Here is a 15,000-nt window from a genome sequence, read left to right as displayed (position 1 = left end):
GGGAAACAGCAAGATGGAAGAGAATTCCGAAACTTGTCAGTAGTTTCATTGAAATTAGCTATTTTGGAGGTCACAGATTCACATTTTGAAAATTCCAGGGAAAAAGCAAGACTGAAGAGAATTCCAAAGCTTGGCATTACAATGGAAGAAGTATTCATCGGAAGTCTAGATTATATGAAGTCTTATTTTATTTTTCAAGGAGTAATAAATACAGGTAGTGGAGCATTGATGAAGATGGGCTTGATTGACCTAAGCTTAGACATGGCATAATTAATCTTATTTTTCCCGCATCAAAGTCCCTTCCATTCCTGACTTGATCAAGTAAAATATCTATGTAAATAATCGTTTGAAAATTGAACAATTTGTTATAAAAACTTGCAATAAACAATGAAACTTGGGTGAGACAAATACGAAATAAATACACCGAATGCTCTCAGTATCTGTCAAATGCTTCACATTGAATAAAATACAATACTGTGTTGATAAAGAGTCTCACTTGGAATCAGAGAAGGCGGACAAGACTATGACGTCATTGCCAATAAGGATCGGTTTTCCTTTCGAAAGAGCCGCGGAAGAGAATTTATTTCTACGATAAACATTATTTGAAACCTTTAGAACGTTACGGTAAGATTGGGAAACCAGGCATTTCACGTATCCCTGAAATTTTCAGGGAAATCGAGAAAGAATTTATTTCTACGATAAACATGTGAAACCTTTAGAGCTTTAATCTGACTGCATAAGTTCATATACGAGTAAGTTATGGTAAGATGTGAAACCAGGGATTTCATGAAATCCCTGAAATTTTCAGGGAATTCGTGAAATCACCAATTCACTTAGGAACATCTGATCCCAGAGGAGCTGGTACTAAACATGGCGAAACATTGAAACAGTGCTTAGTACTATAGTAGATTCACATCAACCGCGCATTTGATGTCTAGGCCAGTCCCTAACAACGCTCCTGATTGGCTGTTGATAAGTCAATCACAGGGCTGGCCCCGGCTGGGAACTTCCAGTCTCTCGAGAGAGTTCACATGGGTAGGTTCTATGTGCCACCTCTCCTGAGAGATACGTCTTTCAGGAGAGGTGGAACATACATCCGGCCTATGTGAACTCCCTCGAGAGACTAAGAGTTTCCAGCCAATCAGGAGCGTCGTAAGGGATTGGCCTAGACATCAAATGCACGGTTGATGTGAATCTACTATAGTACTAACACTGTTTCACTGTTTCGCCCTGTTTAGTACTAGCTACTTTGGGATCAAATGTTCCAAAGTGAATGGGTGATTTCACGATTTCCCTGAAAATTTCAAGAATTTCACGAAATCCCTGAAATTTTCAGGGAATTCGTGAAATCACAATTCACTTTGGAACATTTGATACCCAAGGGTATACTAGCACTGAACTTACACTGTTTCGCCGTGTTTAGTCTAGCCCCTCTGGTGATTTCACGATTTCCCTGCATATTTCGGGGATTTCGTGAAATCCCTGGTTTCACAGTCTTGCTGCAACATATCCGCAGAAACACGCACACACACAAATCAATGAAAAATATTCAAATGAAGAGAAATCTCAATTTAGATCTAAGAAAATGACTTGACACCTCAAAGTAGTGACGACTCAATAATTGGTTGCTTTTTCGCAGTTCAGCTTTAGAAACGATCAAATCCATAGATAATAAGAGTATTTAGCCACGTAAAATTAACAGCTAAACGACGATAAACAATGAAATTGTAATGAAATTGTGAATTTGGAAAGAAGTCAAAGCGTTATGACATAGGAAAAGGAGTCATACCGAAAGGCTACGTACAGATAAATGAACCTCCCTTCAAAGCAGCAAATGTTCTGCCCTACCAGATCCAGTGAATAAAACCTTCAATCTGAGCCCCCAAATATCCCCATAACTTGAACCCACGCCGCTGGAAGGGATATCTGCTCTACAGACCTAATTCAACTGACGAACTAATGATCACATAGGCCTTACCTATATTCATTGAGCGTGTGGAAGAGTATTCCACCGAGGTATGCTGTTGAGTAATCGTTACTGTAGTACCATCAGGCAGGCCAAATATATATATATATATATATATATAGATATATATATATATATATATATATATATATATATATATATGTATATATATATATATATAAAATTGTTGTATTTTTCTGATTACACAAGATTGTTTTCTATAGGAAAAAATATCCAACGATTGTAAATTACGATCTGTAATATTATATATATATATATCTATATATATATATATATATATATATATATATATAATATATATATATATATATATATATATATATATATATTTCATGGTTCGTAATTTATGATCGTTGGATATTTTCTACCTATGGGTATCTGTCTTGTGTATTCATAAAAAATCAAATAATCAGACAAGAATCTTTGAATAATAGCCCGTGCATCGATTACATAAAATCTAATATAATCTTTCAATAACAAACTTTCTCCCAATAAAAAGGATGGAAACTCTAAGCAAATAATGGGACCCAAATATCAAATACGAGGAAAAATCTCTAATATCAGTCCGACGGAGTTTTATGTTGTTTTGGAAGCCCAGACGCCGGAGGCTATCTCATTTGACATAACGCTCGGTATCCTAAATCCTGGAAGACGGAGGCTGAATTTAGCGGAGGATAAGAGAGCTACGGAAACCCAGTTTCCAGGAGGATATAATATTTCATTCCCTCGAGAGTCAGACTCGACGTAGTTAAGCCAATGGTTATAAATCTAGCCTTAGAATATTCCTCTTCGTTTACAAGTGCAGTTCCTTCGTGTTTTTCTTCTTTAATTTATCGGCGGGAAAACAAGAGGGATTCGTCTTAATATGTATACCTCCTACGCTCCATCCCACCTCTTCTCTCTCTCTCTCTCTCTCTCTCTCTCTGTATCATTTGTACGTCCTCTGTTGTCAAACGGAACGAGAATTATTTGCCTCGAAAGACAAAGGCGGGAAAGAGAGAAAACATTAGGAAACATTAGTCCTATAATTGCAAAAAATTGACAATTGTTATAACCTTCACTTTCATATCTTCACCACTCCTTTTGCCAGTTTCATTCTGATGTATAAATAGAGCATAATATGTCACACACTCAGAAAAATAACGTATACATTATACGAGAATTAATTCCAAAGTTGAACAATTCTACGGTATTTTGCCGCACAAAAACTGACTTACAGCGAAGGCTTAGAACAGCAAGATTGTTTTCAGAGAAGGTTCAGGAGATAATAGCTCCCCGTTCTTAGTTCCTGGAAAGCAAGATAAGCAACATAATAGTCAGCTGAAAGAATGAACGTTGATGCAAAGCAACGAACGGGAAAGACCATAGAATATGGATGAATGAAAAGACGCCCTGAGCTGGAAGTATAATGATCTGCGCTGGCGCATGCGTCAACAGCGACTGTTTTCTGATGGCTTGGATAGCACATTCGGTGATTCTAGCAGTTCAGAAAACATCAAAAGTTATTTTAGCAAATATTGAAGTGGCATGCATCGCTGGACACCTAAGAAAAATATCAGAATAGTGTAGGTTGTCCAAATAACACTCATTTGTCGCTGGATGAGTGTCAGCTCTCAGAAAGAAAGGTCTATTATTAGCTTAATGTCTTCACGTGAGTATCAACAAGGAATGTGTCCCTTCATTACCTTACAAGAAGGAAGGAACATAGGAAGAGGAGAAGGAGGAGGAGGAGGAGGAAGCAGGGCGAGATGATAAGATAGAGAGAAAGACGGTGAGTAGATTCAGTAGTGAAGAGAAATTGAATTATTGAAACTAATTGTGAATTAAAAATAATAGGAGATCTGACAGAGAAGAAAGAGAATAATGCAAAAGCTTTTGTGGATTGAGAAACCACAGAGCAACATCATTTAAAATAGTGATTTTGGTGGATCATATTTCTTAAGGATAACGAAGTTTTGGTTTTTCCTATTCAATCTATCTTCTTTTTTTTTGCATATGCTCTCTCTCATATTTGAATAGACGTTGAAAATCATAGTATGAATTCTAATGATTGTTGACCCTTGTCGGAAATTTTTAGTGCTTTATCAAAAACAAAACAAAATAATGATAGATAATATTTTTTTTATAAGCTGTAACTATACAACATTTGAACCGAGAAATCTAAAATACCTGTCATACAAGAACAAAAAAATATGAACTTGGAAAATTTTATTTATTAAGGACCCATTATTGAAAGATTTTATTATGGAATCCATTATTAAAAGAGTTTATAATGGAACCCATTATTAAAAGATTTTATTATGGAACCCATTATCAAAAGAGTTTATTATGGAACCCATTATCAAAGTTTATTATAGAACCCATTATCAAAAGTATATATGGAACCCATTATTAAAAGAGTTTATTATGAACCCATTATTAAAAGAGTTTATTATGGAACCCATTTTTAAAAGCGTTTGTCATTGAATCCATTATCAAAAAGAGTTTATTTTTATGGAACCCATTATTAAAAGATTTTATTATGGAAACCCATTATCAAAAGATTTTATTATGGAAAAACCCATCATTAAAGGAGTTTATTATGATACCTATTATTAAAAGATTTTATTATGGAACCCATTATCAAAAGTTTATTATGGAACCCATTATCAAAAGATTTTATTGTGGAAGCAATTAGCTAAAGATTGGATTATGGAACCATTACTAAAGATTTTATAAAGGAATTCATTGCTAAAAGATTCTATTATGGCACCCATTATAAAAATATTTTATTATGGAACCCATAATTAAGAGATATCATTATGGAACCCATTATCAAAAGATTTTATTATGGAACCCTTTAGCAAAAGATTGGTTTATGGAACCCATTATTAAAAGAAAAACTCAAGCTGAAAGTAAGCTTGCAAATAAAATAGAAAAAAATAGGAAAGAAATACAGAGAACGAAAATCTTTCCCAGAAAAAGTTAAAAGCTTCACGCTATAAAGGAAAACAGGAAAGTATGAGAATGGAATATTATTCAAGTGGAACATAGGCAACTGGCGTTTGGGAAGCTCATAGCAAAGTCATTCGCCTCAAAAATTCAAATAAAATTTCTCATATTTCAAGGATTTACTTCGTCCTTAAAGAGAGTCTTACTTAATGGCTACGAGCATTAAGGAATAATGCTTGCTTTTGCTAAGCAATTGCATTTTTCTTATGATTTCGCCATTGCTGGAGTTTTGGAAATACTTTGTATGAAAGAATATCCTGATTAGAAAGATACCACTCGAGGGTTATCTGAAAAATATATTAGATAAAATAAGACAATGTGAAATTTAAACGTATGGTAAGTTTTTATTTTTACCCACAGACTAATGATATATATATATATATATATATATATATATATATATATATATATATATATATATATATATATGAATAACTTGATCACGAAGTATATAAAACGTGATGTCTATGTATAAATAAAGGTTTTTGCCACGAAGGAAAAAATGAAAAGCGAGATAACCGAGTACTTTCGGTCCTCTTCAGACCCCCCTTTACTAAGTTTGCCTTAGTAAAGAGGGTCTGAACATGACCGAAAGTACTCGGCTATCTCACTTTTTCATTTTTTCCTTCGTGGCAAAAACCTTTATATATATATATATATATATATATATATATATATATATATATATATATATATATATATATATATATATATATATATATATATATATATATGTGTGTGTGTGTGTGTGTGTGTGTGTGTGTGTGTGTGTGTGTGTGGTAATGTGCATAACTGAATCACGAAAAATGGAATGCGATGATGTATAAAAAATTACAAAATCCAAGTAGGAAAGGGAAACTATGGGGTTCTTCAAGGCCTTTCGATTTCTTGTCCTTTACTTAGCATACTGAAGAAATATGAAAATCATGTTTCTTCAGTCTGCTAATTAAAGGACAAGAAGTCGAAAGGACTTGCAGAAATCCTAAGTGGAATTTGTCTTTATTTGCATATGCATATACATTCAGATGTGCCAATGACCGTTGCTCTAAATTCACCCTCAACCTTAAAATACTTAACCAAGAAATGAGTATGAACTTTTACCAAACTGTTACGTATTAAATATACCCTATGCCTGCTGAGTCATCGAAATGAAATCCTAAGTCATATGCTCTTCTTAAATACTAATTATGTAGGTTGCAAGTATTTCTAGATAAGTGTCTGCTGTTCAGAGAAGTTCAGTAATACATAAAACTGTAAACTTAATTCGTCAACTGCCTGCAAGCATTTACTGGAAATGTTTTGCAGGCAAAGTTCCCTCGTGTAGGCGAGGCTCACGATAGATATTTCACTATTTTCTGTTATCTTGGAAACTGAAAACATTTCGGCGAAATGCGGAGAGGCTTCTGTGATTTTTTTCACTATTAACGAAATTACTGAAAAGGTACTACCATATATTTTTGTTTTCTGTACATTTACGAATTCGCATTTACAAAATTCAAAAGAATGTTATTCAATATTTGCACTCTTATGCTAAATTTGCCAAATTCACTAATAAGAGAATTACAGAAAAAGTGCCAAAAGTATGATTATAATTTTTTTTTCTTTTTTCCCCTCCGAAGGAAAATTTTCAAAAGTATGATTATAAATTTTTTTTTCCTCCGAAGGACGCCTCTTCTGCCCAAGGACCTTCGATGGGTGGTCCTGTTGGAATGATACTCCGGCGGGGGAGAGAGCCTTCTCTCCCTGCCCGTATTTCATTACAGGGTTCGATGACAGAAGTAAGTGATTCTGTGGACGCCCTTTTCTTCAACACAGAGAGAGAAAGAGAGAGATTTATACCTAATATACAAGTTATTCTAAGCTAGAGAGAGAGAGAGAGAGAGAGAGAGAGAGAGAGAGAGAGAGAGAGATTTATAATGATATACAAGTTTTTCAGAGAGAGAGAGAGAGAGAGAGAGAGAGAGAGAGAGAGAGAGAGAGAGGAGAGAGAGAGAGATCTGATATACTAGTTCATCTAAACTAAAATATTCAAGTAATTCAAAAGTTTTATTTACATGTTGACATTTGACTATCTTTTTATACATTACGGATTTAACTACTTGTTTATTATTATTATTATTATTATTATTATTATTATTATTATTATTATTATTATTATTATTATTTGCAAAAGCTTCTCTATCAAGTGTATCAAATTCATTTATCAACAGCATCAAAACTCATATGTCAAATTTCTCATTTATTGTTTTTAATCAATTTTGCATAACGAGGCCACAAAACAACTAATGACGTGTGATTACATTATTTCAGCAGGATAATCAACCGAGAGTTATGCAATAAATTAATTTAAGCGTAATTATGAAATCCCTTTTAATTCAATATTTTTCATTTTGAAAACGGCATAGTTCCATGATGGTTTTGGGGGGGATTAAAATTGAAATCATATATGCACGCTAAACTCACTCGATATGATAACTGATTATTTTCCTTTAAAACGAAATCTGCATGAATGAAAATTTCACTACATGAATGAGACCGCAGTTATTTAAAATCGTTTTATATGAATGGAATAGAAAACGGAGGAGGAAAATTTTTTTTTAAAGGTGTAATGTATTTCATGATTGTACTTAACTGATCAATTCTACTTGACGTCAGGAATGGCCCACAAAGTTTGCAACGAAGATGGTTCCTGGTTCAGGCATCCGGAAACCAACCTCACCTGGTCTAATTACACTACCTGCATTGATCTGGAGGATCTTATGGTAAGATCATAATGACCTGTCTACCTGTGTAACCTCTCTCTCTCTCTCTCTCTCTCTCTCTCTCTCTCTCTCTCTCTCTTTCGTTAAGGTATCTTTCTATGTAACTGTATAAATAAGCAAAATAGACGCACGTTGTGTTGATACAACCAGAGTCAAAGTAATAGGGTCTACTCAACTCGGCAGTGGGGGCGGAGCTAATATTGTGACGTCAGAAGAGTAACACTGCCCGTGCGTCTCCATTGAATTACTTAAAGAAACCTTTAGTTTTTATACATTCTATCTATATCACATGTTTTTTTTTTTATAAAATTTTGACAGAATCTGTTAAAGAGGTCACGTTTGATGTTTTTTAATACCATTCAAAGTATATTGAGTCTGCTCACTCGGCAGTGGTGGCGGAGCTAATAATGTGACGTCACAAGAGTAACACTTCGGTGCTTCTCCATTGAATTACTTAAGGAACTTTTAGTTTTTATACATTTAATCCATATCGCATGGTGTTTTTGATAAAATCTTGATAAAATCTGTAAAGAGGTCACATGCTTGATGGTTTTTAATACCATTTCTCTCATTTAGTCACCAAGCATTGTTTTATTGCGCATAAAATATACCAGTTTGAACACACATAGCTACTCCAGCTTTCTTCATATATTTATTCTTTATTTATTTATATACTTACCTATATACTGGTTTGCTGTAGTCTCTTCAAGTCCATTTTTTATAACATGACAACTCTCTCTCTACTCTCTCTCTCTCTCTCTCTATCTCTCTCTCCTCTCTCTTTCAGGGTCTCTCTCTTTCAGGTAGTAATATTATCAATATTTTAAATAATTCTTAAGAAATGTATTTAGTTCTGTCACTGTGTTCATACCTCACTTTGAAAAGCAATTTTTTTTATGCTAAAGGTTAGAATGATAGATTAATTGTATTTTCCAAATCTTCTTAAGAATACTTATTGTTATGCAATAAATACAAAGAAAATGTGGATACAGGCAGTGTAAAAAATGGCAGTTGCATTTGCACGACTTGACCTCAAAAAAGAAAACAATATAAAAAGTATAAGAATTACATCATATACGATACAAGGTATCAAAGGAATAAATGATGAAGAAAATGATACAGGAAACACATTTCCAGCATTTCTCATTAGCACTTCATATCACATATACTTCCGAACACATAAGTTTATATAACACAGATGTATACATAAAGGTATTAATTATGCATGCCTCAAACAATTATAATATTTCGAAAAAAAGTACAAAGAGTTATTCGTCAGTCTGGATGGATGTATCTGATGACGTTTCACAAGGGGCGGGGCTAGATTTTAGATCTCCCACGAACGCTTAATTTTTTATAATTTTTGCGTGCATGGATTATATTTTCTGTGCGTGATTATGTGTTTGAAAGTAATTGTAATTTTAATGTGTCATATACCAATTGAAAGGGCATTCTTTGTACTTTTATATGTTATATGGCAAAATGTAATAAGATGAAAAATTATGTAGAAAAATGTGGTAAATATTTACATAAAATTTAAATATTTTGGTCCGTCTTTGACCTAGAATTCCTCGAAAATTCTTTAGAACACCTATCAATTTTATTTATAGCATTATATAGTATATATTTTATCAGCTTTCTAATCCATTTTACAGTTTCTTACTATCATCATCCATTAGTCAGTTACGCTACGAAACGTGAATATATGTAGGTTGACGGATGAAGTAATTGCACATTTTTATGTGCGTAGATAATTTATTCTGTGCGCGCTTGTGGGTTTGAAATTAATCGTAATTGCAATGTGCTATATATCATTTGAAAGAGCATTCTTTGTACTTTAACGTAATATACGGCAACATGCAATGAAAGGAAAATTCATATAATAAACCGCCATCGCAAAAAATAGTTATATGAAAATGTTATCGTAAATATAGTTTTATAAAGATATGGTCCTTTTGTAACTGATGACGTTTCACAAGGGGCGGGGATAGGTTTTAGTACCGCTTCGTGAGCAGACCCATTACCTTGACTCTGGATACTACAATATTTTCAGATAAGAAATTATATTCTTGCATTAATAATGAAAATAATAATCTTATGTAGCTATCCTATAGAGCTGATTATAAATGGAAATGTTATCATATAGGATCAGATATAGCACTCTTGTATTACTGAAATAAAATAATAATTGTATGTGTAACCATCCTATATCCCAACTGACCAGAATTCCTTCAAAGCAAGCCCTGAGTGAGAATTCACTTTTCACTGTTTCCACTAATTCTTTATTTAAGGATGTTCTCTTGGTGTAAGCAAGATAGCTTTACCTGTTTATAAACACCAAAGCCAAACGTCAGAGCAAGAAAGGTTATAGCTCTCAATTTTCCTTCACATATTCCTCGAATTATGTTTATGCCTGCCTTGGTAATCTCGCGATAAAAAATTTTAAACTTGTATTAATTTCGTGATGAATATTTATAAATGTATATTCTTTTTATGATTTTACTCCCAGATAAGGCAGCTGATCAACAATATCTACCGAGATGGATATGCAGTTTCGCTGATAGCATTGGTCATCTCCCTCTTCATCTTCTTTTACTTCAGGTAAGGAATCTGGATTCCTCTCTCTCTCTCTCTCTCTCTTTCTTCTCTCTCTCTCTCTCTCTCTCTCTCTCTCTTTTCTTCCCTAGCCCCACACCCTCCATTCCACCCGCTAAACTAGCACCCCATCAAAAAATAAATAAATAGAAGACTACACCCGCTAAAATAAATCCTCCACCAAAAAATAAATAAAAAAATAGAATGTATCACAAGTTTCAGAAGTAAGTCCATTTGCATCACGAAGTTTGCAAACGCTTTTACAAACATTTTTTACGCTTTAAAGAAAGGCAAGAAGAGGAAAGGGCTGGGTAATAAAATGTTCTCACCAGGATTACGCAAGAATGGAGTTGTACTTCAAATACAAACACTCTCAGACGTATTTAGGTCTCAATACTGACATACACAGTTTTATTGTAATATAGAGATGTGTTCACCGTTGTCTTACACGAACAACATGGGAGGTTAGTGAGGTTTTTGTTGATTTCTTAAAACTGTATTAGCCATATCAACCTTGATTTTCTGAAACTTGGAAACTTTCTAAACTAGTCTAGTAACTCAATTTGCATTTTAGATTTAATGCGCCAGTAAACTCAATTCGTATAAGATTACAAGTTTAATTGACCACCCTTTGAGTTTCTTATTTTGTTTCATATAGTTTGAATGACAATGGTAATGGGTTTAAAGGGCAACCATTATCAACCAGTAAATATGTTTTATTCTGTTATCATTCTTACATTAAAGGGAAGGACATCGTATATTTCGAATTAATACCCTGCTTCTAATAAACTTTTTATCAATGTGGGTGCCATGAGTTCCTTATTCTTAATGCTTGTGTCTTGTATGGTAACTGTTAATAGTGGTCATTCTTTCATCAAAACTATTTAGCTGGAATTTGAAATCATAATAATAATAAAAATAATATAATAATAATAATGATATCGTATTCTATGTGAAAGTATCAAGTAAATAACCTAAAACTTTTTTAACAAAAAAGCCATAAACATAAATATACAAAACTAGTTTAGAATTTCTTTAGCCAATAATAATAATAATAATAATAATAATAATAATAATAATAAAATAATAATAATATTTGATCATGACCTCCATATGCGCTCTACTAGCCTGTCTAAGTAGCACGGAAAAGCCGCTATTCGAAAAATAGAGAAGAATCTCTACTAGTGTAACCTGCTGAGTAGCCATTACTTTTAATAAAGTATGCTTGAGAGAGGGTCTGCATCCTAAGTACAATAATAATAATAATAATGATAATGATAATAATAATAATAATAATAATAATAATAATAATAATAATAATAATAATAATAATAATAATAATAATAATACTGTTAAAAAGGATGGCAGAATTAAGCGAGCTGATTTTATATATGTTTTTTCTATTTTCCTTACAATTCGCTTCTCAGGCTCAGCGATATTTCTGAGTAACTGGCCAATATTCATATTGGGAATTTTCAAAAACATTGTAACTGCTGAAGGAATCTTTTATTAGAACAGGATATTAGGTCCAGGTCAAGCAAGGGTCGTCGTCAGTGCCGGTATTATTCCGTAAGCGTAGTTCAGTTCAGGCCAGTGTCGTCTTTGGATTAAGGGCTGGTGTTGGTGCTGGTATAGCTGGTATTACGTGACGTTTCGACCTTCTCGTAGGTCATCTTCGGACGAGTCGGTTTGAAGAGACTGTAGCAAGAAAGTTTGCGGAACGGTATTTATAGCGGCACGGACCTAGAGTTGCCATTCTCATGGTCGGGCGGTCTTGACCGAAGCCGTGGATCTCGCCTCGAAGGTCTCGGGGATTCTCTTGTGCGAGCGCCAGACGAACTTGCAGCATATTTTACTATTGTGGACCTCTTAGAATATAATAATAATAATAATAATAATAATAATAATAATAATAATAATAATCCCAAGGTTCCTGAAAAGGAGTCTGGAAAAACTAGAGGCTGAAGTAGCTCCAGGACTCATGCAGAAGAGTGTGCTCCTAGAAGCAGCGCGCATAGTAAGAAAAGTGATGGACTCCCTAAGGGGGCAGGATGCAACCCGGATCCCTACACTAAAAATAGCACCCAGTCGAATTGGAGTGTTGTGATAGACCAAAAATAAAGAAATAAATAAAAAAAATAATATTAATAAAAATGTGTGCGCAAGAGTTAAGTGAATCGAAACCACAGAGCCATAAAATAATAAAATACACTTCAAAATCTCCAGGCCATCAGTTTTCCATGTTTTGTCCCTGGAGGCTGTTTGCAAACCTTCCACGGAAATTCCTGACCCAGAATCACAAAGGATTCTTTTCCCGTTTCCTTTATTTTTTTCTTTTTTATTTCCGACGAAATCAAGAAAATCTTTTCTCACAGTTTTCACTTGCACTTTCCTTTTACGGAGGGGTATGTTGGTATTAGCCCCAGCTGAAGATTAGGAAAGGGATAGCCTTATAGACAGATAGATAGATAGATGGGCAGCCATTCACCTTCAGGTGAAGGCGAGAAGGTTCAGGAAGAGGACCTGTGGATGAGATTTTTTTAGGCTTTTTTTTTAATCTGTGGATTAGGATTAGTGACACATACACACACACATATATAATATATATATATATATATATATATATATATATATATATTTGTATGTACATATATATAAATATATACATAAAAAATATATATACTTATATATATATATATACATGTGTATACATATGGATTTATATATATATATATTTGTATGTACATATATATAAATATATACATAAAAATTATATACTATATATAATATATACATATATAATATATATATATATATATATAATATATTATATATACATATAATATAACATATATATATATATATATATATAGATGTATATATATATATATATGATATATATATAAATATATATATATATATATATATATCTATATATATATTATATATATACTATATAACATTTATAGATATAAATTCATATATTATATAAATATATATATATATATACATATATATAAGTTAATATATATATAGATATATGAATTATCCATATAATATAAATATATATATATATATATATATATAATATATATTTATATAGATAAAGTATATGTTATATAGTATGGAGATATATATGTGTGTTTACATATATTCACATATACATCAACACACATAAATATACACATTTTTATATATAAATTTATCTACAAACATACATTTATATAAAAAAAAATTACTCTCATTAAACCGGGAGTGTTCCTGTGGTTTTATACCCTGAGCAAGCAAGCAAACACATAGTATGTAATCCCAAACAAGGCTGATTCATTACTGAAGGGGAGAGAAGTCCTCTCGGACGCTTTAAGACACACTATGAAAGTTTCAGTCTGCTGAGTCTGTGTTCAGCAGAGAAAACATGAAATCGCGTTCAAGAATTCAGCGTCAGCAGTGGCTGCCGCTGATGGTGCCGCCTGGCTGGGAGAGACAGACAGACAGACAGACAGACACAGAGAAAATGAGGCTGGTGAGCGCTGGGTTCGAAGGGAATTCCATATTTCCCTCTTTACTATTTTTTGCTAATGATGTCGATTTCATGTTGGTGGTGTTTTTGAGTTTCTCAAAACGTCGTGTTGATAACAGATTCGTTTGTCGTGAATGAAATAAAATGGGTCTTGTTCGATGAAGAGAGAGAGAGAGAGAGAGAGAGAGAGAGAGAAGGAAACTTCTGGTTTACTTTCTTTCTATCTCTCTCTCTCTCTACTATATATATATATATATATATATATATATATATATATATATATATATATATATATATATATAATATATTACATATATAATACAAATATGTATTTGTTTGTGTATGAAAGATATATATATATATATATATATATATAATATATATATATATATATACATATATATATATATATATATGTGTGTGTGTGTGTGTGTGTGTGTGTGTGTGTGTGTGTGTGTGTGTGTGTGTACAAATATGTATTTGTTTGTGTATGAGAAAGAGGCAGAGAGATCTGAGGAGAAAGTGGCAATCTAGCATTCCAGTACGATAATCATTCAGCCATGGCAATTTCCCGCGCCAAATATCCTTTCCCAGGGCGCGGCATTAATCAGTCTATATCGTGGAAGCCTGTCTTCAGAAATTCGGAAGTGTCATTCATTATACATCAAGCCCATTATTCACTGACGGACGAGAAATGAAGACTGAGAGGCAGCAAGACTGTTCTTGGCTTAATAAGGGTTCAAGATCTCGTGATGGCATTCAAGATTAAGATAACTTTATCGCCAAATAATGTGACTTATTATGAGTATAAAAGGTCTATTAAGCAATTAAGTTATAGCTAGAAGATGTGAATGAATATGCAGAAAGATATTCATAGCCCAACAAAATGTGAATGAATGCCTAGTATAAATATAAGAATGAATGCAAAAAGATATTCATAGCCAAACAATGTGGGAATAAATGCCTCGTATAAATTATGACAATGAATATGAAGAAAGATATTTATAGCAAATAGTGTAAATGAATGCCTAGCATAAATATGAATGAATATGCAAAAAGATTTTCATAGCCAAACAATATGAATAAACGCCTTGTATAAATATGAGTGAATATGAAGAAAGATATTTATAGCCAAATAGCGTGAA

The 15,000-nt window shown here is 32.9% G+C and overlaps 1 pseudogene; it reads left to right on the top strand.

The window, feature by feature from the left end:
* LOC135207419 (calcitonin gene-related peptide type 1 receptor-like) overlaps positions 1-15,000 on the top strand; it is a 71,943-nt pseudogene that overhangs the window by 41,030 nt on the left and 15,913 nt on the right.

Source organism: Macrobrachium nipponense, chromosome 32 (genome assembly GCF_015104395.2).
Source record: "Macrobrachium nipponense isolate FS-2020 chromosome 32, ASM1510439v2, whole genome shotgun sequence".
NCBI lineage: Eukaryota > Metazoa > Arthropoda > Malacostraca > Decapoda > Palaemonidae > Macrobrachium > Macrobrachium nipponense.
Note: the sequence above shows the minus strand (reverse complement) of the source record. Positions and strands in the feature narration are given on the sequence as shown.